Source organism: Lucilia sericata, unplaced genomic scaffold, assembly GCF_015586225.1.
Source record: "Lucilia sericata isolate MDLA Ls3-8-SP2 unplaced genomic scaffold, ASM1558622v1 Contig000957F_arrow, whole genome shotgun sequence".
NCBI classification, from domain to species: Eukaryota; Metazoa; Arthropoda; class Insecta; order Diptera; family Calliphoridae; genus Lucilia; species Lucilia sericata.
The window spans coordinates 179,817-189,936 of NW_023994941.1; the positions used below are offsets into that span (position 1 = coordinate 179,817).

General features: G+C 28.4%; 1 long non-coding RNA gene across 1 annotated transcript in view; it reads right to left on the reverse strand.

Moving 5' to 3' along the window:
- The window catches only part of LOC119609287, a 121,299-nt gene extending 117,563 nt beyond the window's left edge, over positions 1 to 3,736 (reverse strand). Inside the window, exon 1 of the long non-coding RNA XR_005231904.1 lies at positions 3,710 to 3,736. This is a non-coding gene — a long non-coding RNA (uncharacterized LOC119609287). The remainder of the gene's footprint in view (positions 1 to 3,709) is intronic.
- Positions 3,737 to 10,120: the final 6,384 nt, after the last annotated feature.

A 10,120-nucleotide genomic window follows, 5' to 3' on the forward strand; every position in this document is an offset into this window, starting at 1 on the left:
TTACCAGGCGTTTAGGCTGACACAACTTGTGTTCAACTAAACTACAACATATGTTTTATTGCAACATTTACAACTACAGACTACCATTGCACTCTTATATTAGACGAAAATGGGGGGCCATAAACTTAACAATCGTAAGCCCAGAAAAGCTTTTCTTTTTTGTAACTTTCGACAATGTTTGGTGTGTTATAACAAAAATCTACTTCCTACTTTTTTTTCTGCTAACACTTTAACTCGGGCTACAGCAAATATGTGCCCTGTAAATCTGTTTTTCTTTGTTTGTAAGTTTAACTAAAATATATTTTCATTTTGGCTTTTTGCCAAAATCTGCTCAAAAAAAAAAAACAAAAACTTGGTTAATTTATGGAAAAAAAAGTTTTAGTTTTCAGTTTTCATTATTACACAATCGACGACACAGAAAATGTTCATTCCTACTATTTTTTTTAGCATTTGATATCAAACATTGACTTTCATTATGTTTGAATTTGAGTTTGAGTTACAGTTCAGTTCAGTTTGTTATGCACACACACAAAAACGAACACACACCTTTGAATTTCAATGAAATTGAAAGTTCAATAAACTTTTTGCCAACGCAGCCATATTTACACTGCATTACAATAAATAATCTACCCATGCACAAACACACACACATATACATACATATATACAAATAGTCAGTCTGCAACCTCTAGTTCAAATCGTTACCATCCAAAAACCCATCCATGGCGATCCAATTAAAACAAATAACGGAAATCAAATATAACAACGTGTGTTATTTATTATTTGTCATTTGAAATAATAACACTAACACATACATACGTACATAGATACATTTTGTTATTTATACCATGTTGTTTTTTTTTCTATTCAGCATTTAATTGTAATTGGTCAATTGTGACATTTTAAGTTAAATGTCATTAGAAATTTCCAAACTGAAAGTAAGCATTTTTTTTAAATTTTATTAAAATCGTGCTGCAGAAATATTCAATGGTTAAATTAGTTCCGTCATTATTGGTATTTATAACAGTATTTTTTGAAATATAGGTCATTGAGCCTAGGAGTAGTGAACTGACAGTTTTAGATATCGAAGTAACCTTAACCCTACAACTATATGATCTCTCTGATACGATTAACCCATGCCCGTCTATCCATTAAAAGTCTTATAATACCAAATTGATTTCTCTGAGCTATCACTGGCTCGAGTCCCCAGTTTTGAGTAGTCCAATTTTTGAAGACTTAAAAAATTAAGGGTATAATAGCGATGTCAAATCTAGCCAACATTTGGGTTCAATAAAGAGTATTTGTGGAAAGTTCCATTCCTTAAGATTTCGTCGCTTAGGCCCTATTGTGTTTGAAATCGGACCACATATCAAATAAACTTAATCAACAGGGAATATTTTAAGAAAATTTCAGCTATCTATCCCTTCCTTTTTAGGTCCTAAAGTACTTCCCACAGATCATAGACTGACTTACCTTATGTAATCGAGTTTATTTTATAATATAAGGTGAACAAAACCGGTTCAAAACTCTAATTCAGTTGGTCGATTATTTCAGTTAGTCGTTTAATCGTTGTCTTAAATAGTTTATTCGGTTGTCTTAAGTAGTTTATTAGGTTATAATACCTATCGGTTAATCAAATATTCTAAACAGTTACTCGATAAGTTTTCTATTATTTTAATAATTCCATCAAACGGTTATTGGCAAAATTTACTCGAATATTTAATTTTATTCGAATATTTAATAGGTTATTATATTCGGCAACTCGAGTATTATGTTCATTAACTAAATTCTTTTCATTTGAAATAAATGATTACTGGTTACTCTTATTTTAATCGATTAATATTTCTACAATTTTAATATTTAATCCGATTTTAAATTTAATTAGGGTTTTTAATCGATTACTCAATTTTTTAATAGATTTATCGATTATTATATTGGGTTACTCGAATATTTCAATCGGGTACTCGATTAATTTAATCATATTATCCACTGTTTAACCATATTAACGACTGTTTTTATAGGGTTTTTTAAACCGTTTCTCGTATATTTTATTCGGTTACTTAATTTTCCTAGTCGGTTAATCGATTATTAAATTCTGTTACTCGACTATTTTGATCGGTTACTCGATTAATGTAACCACTTTTTCTGTTATATTAATAGGTAATGGTTACTCTTTTATTTTAGTTAGGGCTTTTTAAGATATTAATCGGCTATTCGAATATTTATATGTAATTTATTAGGCTAAGGTAAGGGCTACTCGATTATTTTAATCGGTTATTTTAATAGGTAGTCAGACTATTGGCAATTGATTACATGATTAAATTAATGATTTTTAAAATTTTAATCGGTTACTTGGCTTGATTTGTTATTTTAATCGGTTAATTTTTTCCTTATTTTAATGAGTATTTAGGTTAAAATCGGTTACTCGTTTATTAAAATGTGCTAATGGATGATTAGAATCGGTTATTCGATTATTTTAATCGATTAATTGAATAGGTAATTCAATGTTTTTATAATATTTAATCGGTTACTCGTTTGTTTTAATCGGCTAATCGGTTACATGATTAATTTATTTACTTTCTCGTTTTAATAAGTAATTTGATTGTAATCGTTTATTTAATTATAAAAATCGTTTAATTTTAATCGGTTACTTAATTCATTTAATTCGTTATTCTGACATTTTAAATGGTTATTCGAATATTATAATCGGTTACTCGACTTTTTTAATATTTTATTTGATTATTTCAATCGGTTACTCAATTATTTTAAAAGGTTAATAGGTGAGTTATTAATTTAATCGGTTAATTGGTTACTCGTTTATATTAGTTCCTTGTTCGTATAATAAAACCTGATATTTTAAACGATTATTCGAATATTTTAATTGTCTACTCGATGTTTTTAATGTTTCATTCGATTATTTTAATCGATTTTTAAATTCTTTATCGGTTACTCGATTATTTTAATTGGTTACTAAGTTATTTTAAACGATTACTCAATATTTTTATTAGATTATTTAGATCGGTTACTCTATTGTTTTAAGGATTAATGGTTATCTCTTATAATTTAATCGGTTACTTGAATAATTTAATCGGTTATTCGATTTTAATATTTTATTCGATTATTTAAATCGGTTACTCAATTTTTGAAAGGATTAATTGGTAATTCTTATAATTTAATTGCTTACTTGAATATTTTTAACAGTTATTCGATTAAATTAAACGGTTATTCGATTAATTTAATCGGTTATTCGATTTTAGTATTTTATTCGATTATTTAAACCGGTTAACCAATTATTGAAAAGATTAATTCCTATAATTTAATCGGTTACTCGAATATTTTAATCGGTTATTCGATAAAATTAAAAGGTTATTCGATTAAATCAATCGGTTATTCGATTAAATTAATCAGTTTTTTCATTAAATTAATCGGTTATTCGACTAAATTTATCAGGTATTTGTTTAAATTAATCGGTTATTTGTTTAAATTAATCGGTTATTCTATTAAATCAGTTTTTCGATTAAATTAATCGGTTATTCGATTTTAATATATTATTCGATTATTTACTAATTTTTGAAAGGATTAATTAGTAACTTCTATAATTTAATCGGTTACTCGATTATTTTAATCGGTTATTCGATTAATTTTATAGGTTTTTCCTTAAATAAATTATTTTTCTGTTTAATTCTTTTCGAAATCTTGTTCAACTTACCGTTTTAGTATGAAATCGTCGTTTTCTGCAAATAAAAAAAAAAAAAACAAAATTTTATTAATAAAATTCTAAAATACACATAATTAAACTACAATAATTAAAAATTTAAATTATTATTATTATAACACTACTACATGGAACAACAAATCACAGCAACAACTCCAACCTCTCGAGGTCAATTATACAAAATTTATTAAAACAATTTTAAGCTCAAAAATTCAACAATATAAACTACTCCTTAAATAAATTCTTAACAACAATAACAAAATGCAATCAATAATATAAACAAAAAGCCACTTTGAATTATAAAATTAATATGCAAAAATCGTTTCTAATGCAAATGAAAGCAAAACTTCAAGGCATTAGAGGTGGTGCCTCTGCTCAGTTCTATTCTAAATGGTTGTGTTGTATGGGGCACCATAAAAAGCTAGCAACAGCAAAATAATAAACAACAGCAGCTGCTGCTATTGTGGCTGTTGCTACTGTGTTGCATTATTAAAACTTTATACAAGGCCTAGTAAAAATGCCAACGTCACCGTCATAGTATAATATAATTATTGGGAAACAACATGTTGGAAAAAGTCACTGACCGCATCAAGTGCATTTCTATTAAGAATGTGTGTTGTCGAGCAAAAAAGGACATTTTTAGTTTAAGGAAAAATATTTATACTTTTTTGTTCACCATAAATAAAATTACAAGGTAAATTTATAAACTAATGTTATATATTATTGACATGAATTTTGCAACTCTTAAATAATTACAGTAAAGTTAAGTAAAACTATTACACAGAATATTATTTAATCATTTAAAGCAGAAAAAGTGAAAATATAAATTTAACCATTTGACAGAATATTATTTAATCATCTTGCGCCAAAAAGACCAAATTTTTCCTTCAAACTATTGCTCATAAACATCAACTTTGAAATGTTTTAAGGATTATGTGATTTTAATATATAATTTTATCGAAATGTTGTAATATTTAAAACTTGTCTTGGGGCGTTTTAGATAACCAATTAAGCAAGAAAAAGTTTTTATTTAAAAAAATCTTAATTTGTTATTTAATAATTAAAAATGAAAAGAAAAAGATCTTACTATGATCTAATAAATATATTTAGTATGCAAACTAAGCTTAAAAATAGTGCAATAAACTTGTTGTAACTTTGTAATAAAAATATATACAAATTTATTTTAACAAGATGTTTGCACGAAAGTTTTTCTTACAAATAAAGAAAAGAATATAAAATTTTATGGGCGGATTACAAAATGGACTTGATTTAGTTTCTGTTATGTAAGTTATTGATAGTAAAATAAATTTGCTTTCAATAAAACGAAATTACATACGTTTAAAATTAATTTAACTAACTAACTAACTACTAACTAACTAACTAACTAACTAACTAACTAACTAACTAACTAACTAACTACTAACTAACTAACTACTAACTAACTAACTAACTAACTAACTAACTAAACTAACTAACTACTAACTAACTAACTAACTAACTAATACTACTAACTAACTAACTAACTAACTAACTACTAACTAACTACTACTACTAACTAACTAACTAACTAACTAACTAACTAACTAACTAACTAACTACTAACACTAACTAACTAACTAACTACTAACTAACTAACTACTAACTAACTAACTAACTACTAACTAACTAACTAACTAACTACTAACTAACTTAACTACTAACTAACTAACTAACTACTACTACTAACTAACTAACTAACTAACTAACTACTAACTAACTAACTAACTAACTAACTAACTAACTAACTAACTAACTAACTAACTAACTAACTAACTACTAACTAACTACTAACTACTACTAACTAACTAACTAACTAACTAACTACTAACTAACTAACTAACTAACTAACTAACTACTAACTAACTAACTAACTAACTAACTAACTAACTAACTAACTAACTAACTAACTAACTAACTAACTAACTAACTAACTAACTAACTAACTAACTAACTAACTAACTAACTAACTAACTAACTAACTAACTAACTAACTAACTAACTAACTAACTACTAACTAACTACTAACTAACTAACTAACTAACTAACTAACTAACTAACTAACTAACTAACTAACTAACTAACTAACTAACTAACTACTAACTAACTAACTAACTAACTAACTAACTAACTAACTAACTACTAACTAACTAACTAACTAACTAACTAACTAACTAACTAACTAACTAACTAACTAACTAACTAACTAACTAACTAACTAACTAACTAACTAACTAACTAACTAACTAACTAACTAACTAACTAACTAACTAACTAACTAACTAACTAACTACTAACTAACTAACTAACTAACTAACTAACTAACTAACTAACTAACTAACTAACTAACTAACTAACTAACTAACTAACTAACTAACTAACTAACTAACTAACTAACTAACTAACTAACTAACTAACTAACTAACTAACTAACTAACTAACTAACTAACTACTAACTAACTAACTAAACTACAACTAACTAACTAACTAACTAACTAACTAACTAACTAACTAACTGACTAACTAACTAACTAACTAACTAACTAACTAACTAACTAACTAACTAACTAACTAAACTACTAACTAACTATCTAACTAACTAACTAACAAACTAACTAACTAATTAACTAACTAACTAACTAACTAACTAACTAACTAACTAACTAACTAACTACTAACTAACTAACTAACTAACTACTAACTAACTACTAACTACTTACTAACTAACTAACTAATTAACTAACTGATGGAAGCAACAAACGAAACCGGTGCTGCTTTTTTTTGGATTATTTGGATTATTTGAATTGTTGGCTGAGCTCATAAGCAAAATGCCAGGGTATCCCACGTTGGGTTTAAAAAAATCCTCCAAGTCGACCTATCCATATATATAAAAGAGTATCGTTACTGACTGATTCATCATCGCACAGCCCAAACAGCTGAACCTAGAATCATGAAATTTTGACAGTAGATGTGTTTTTGGTTATGTAAATCCACTAAGGAGGGATTTTTGGAAATTTGTACATTTAGAAGTAAAAAAGGAAAAAAATCGAGTAAAACAGGTTTTCTTAATTATCTTTCATATTATTTGTGATACAAGAAAAAATTTAAATGCACCTGTATCTAGTCTTAAAATAAGTAGATGGGTGTCTGGTACTTTTTGAAATTAGTACTTTTAAGGGGTGAAAATGTGTAGCAAAGTGATTTTGGTACATTTTTTGGCCCTTTATAATTTTTTAACTAATATACAAAACAACATTTTTGTAAATATTTTGAATATATCTCCCAAAATTAGGAGACACCTGCTTCGTACTTTTTTAAAATTCAGTCCTTTTTGGGTGTAAAAGGGAGAAAACTGTATTTTTGGTACTTTTTTTTGCACATTAAGAAAACTTTTTCGATTTATTGATTATTAGATTACGGAGTAATTCTGTAATATTCATTGAAACAAAATTGTTTGCTTTTTCACTGGGGAAAAAAGTACCAAAAAGGGGAAAAACGGGAAATTAAATTTCAAATTTCAAACTTTATAATTTTTATAAAATTTGAAAAAGTAGTTTATTTACTCACACAAAATAAGCTATTGGTATATTAGTTTGGAACTCGAGTACTAAGGCCTATATAGCACCAAATTCGAATAAATTGTTTAGTACTTTTTGAAAGCACAATTTCTCTGGAACAAATTAATGCAGATTTGAATCGTTTGAGTTTTATCTGTAATATATTGATTTAAATTAATTTTGTAAACTTAATTCTCAAAAAAGTATATTTCTAAGCGAAAAGGGGAAAAATTGTACTATTTTTTAGTACTTTCCACTAAGGTAGAATTTATTCCACTTTTGATATTTTTTCTTTCTTCAAATGAAACTCTGTATGTTCTATAATATGAATTCAAAACACATGATCATTAAACATACACGGTCCTCATTGAATAAGCTTTTTTAAGAGAGGACTTTTTATCTCATAAATGGTACTTTTTGAATGTTCTAAAATATTCAACCTGGGAACATAAATTTTAACATACATGGTCTTGACTGAATAATATTTTGTAAGTGGTACTTTTACATTCTTCAAATGGTACCTTTTGGATTCTCTATAATGGTTAAACGGGGACACATTTAGGACAAAATTTATTGAGAGAGATTTTTGTACGTTTTCGTTTTTTCGATGGTACTTTTTGATATTTTGACGATATTGAACATAGAAATATAATATTTAAAATGTAGGGACCTTAGTGAATGAGAATTTACTGAAAGGGACTTTTGGTACTTTTCCATTCATCAAATTATATTTTTTGAATTGTCTATAATATTGAACATAGAAACATAAAATTTTTGATTAAATGAGAATCTATAAGAGGTATTTTATAGTACTTTTTTCAAATAGTACTTTCGAAATTTTTCTATAATGTGGAAGATAAACGAATGAAACTAAAAATACAAGCTTCTTCCTGAATTTATTCACGTGATATTGAACGTATTAATGGTCTCCATCAGGGTATAAACAGTTGAGGTTTAATGGTCTCCACCAGGGGATAAACGGTTGAGTTTTAATGGTCTAAAACGTTTGAATATTCTATGGTCTCCACCAATAAAACATAACCTCACTTTAGGTGATACGAGAGCACGAGGTTAATGTAGACAACATATAACTTTGAACTGTTACTATACCAGTGCAAGACAACATATAACTTTGAACTGTTACTACACCAGTGCAAGCGAGACGCAAAACTGTCGAAAGCCAGGTAACAAACACAAGACTGAACGCGTTAAAAAAAGAATCGCGATGACGCGAGAGTTGTTCCCCAACTCAGACCTGAATTACGACTCAAACCGGTGCTGTTACCATCTCAACAGATGTCACTCGGTGATGTGACACATCAACTTATCTTGGATTTATAAACCCATTGAGTATCTCTTACTCTTCGCGTAGTAGATCGCCAGTATAGGTTGGGAAATTTTCAGGTTGACATTCGATAGATGCCTGTCATTCCGTACATCGTTCTAAGAACTGATGGATGATGGTGAACGATCAGGAAACAGAGACTAGATGCATTCTGTTACATGCTACGCGACTTATGGTTGAGGCCCACCACTCACTCAACTTGTCGGGGCAATTATTGGGTTTGATTAACTTTGTAAATGCTTACATCCTTTGTCACATTATCTCAACATACCGAGGGATCCCTTTTTTTGGACTACCAAATGTGTCTCTAGGTGCTGTTGCCGAAGCAACAGAACCTTGTGATGTGATTGTGCCACTGAGGGACAAGAAATCTACCAGAGCGAATCGTTAATGGATGGGGACGCTATGACGTCGTTCATGACAATGCTTATACCTAATGGCCCCTATTGGTGTTACCTAGAGATTATGGATATATCGGGTGCGTTTGTTGGGGTTTCGTTACACCTCTTTTCTGATTCGACCGGGACGTCTCGGGGTAGTATTGTTGCTATTTGTCATACCGCAACGTGATCACTTGGCAAGCGAGTACTTCAGCAAAGTTGAGCGGCAAAACCATGTATAAAATTGCCACCTGAGTGTTCTTCATCAAAGTTACTTGGAGCGCATGGTAGACCATTCTCAAGTCTACCCTGAGTATGGAAAATACCACCATGAAATAAGGCCGTCAAGGCAGTTGTTCACGTTAATCACCTAAACATTCTTGTACCTAAGCTCGAAATGGGGCCTTGGCTTAATTGAAACAAATGCCAAGTAAAAAAGTGAGGAAAAAGATGTTACGGGCACACAGACATAGTCGAATGTACAGCATATGGATTAGACAGGGCCTTAAGATCTTATAATAGTAATATGTGCTTTATTTTGAAATCTAGAATCAATTTGTTTTGCCCTCTAGTGTTTTAACTAATTCATTTTCCATTTCTTATTTCTTGGTTCTTTCTTTTTTATTTTTTTGTAGATGTCAACATTTAACAATGACCCAGTAAAAAGTTTAATAATTTATTGAACTTTAAACTAGATTTGTTGCGATTTTCAGTTTTATTTTGGTTCTTTAACGGAAAAAAGTCAAAGTCCAAAACAGAAAGGTGGTAAAGAAAAATTTTAAAGAAAAATGCAAAGAAAAAATAACATAGAAAAATTACAATTAAAAATTATAAAATTATCGAGTAAATTTAAAATTTAATTTTCTTATAATTTGTTTAAATTTGTTGCTATACAAAGTTTTTTTCTGCTTATTATTACTTATATTTATTAATTGACCAATATCGTTTTATATAATAGTGTGTCACTAGTCTGTCAGCGTAATTTGACAATGACTCTGAGAACACTTTTTTCCCAATATTTCTTTACGTATTTTTTCTTCACAAATTTTACTTTTGCAAAAATACCCAAGTCTAGTAGTTGTTGAGA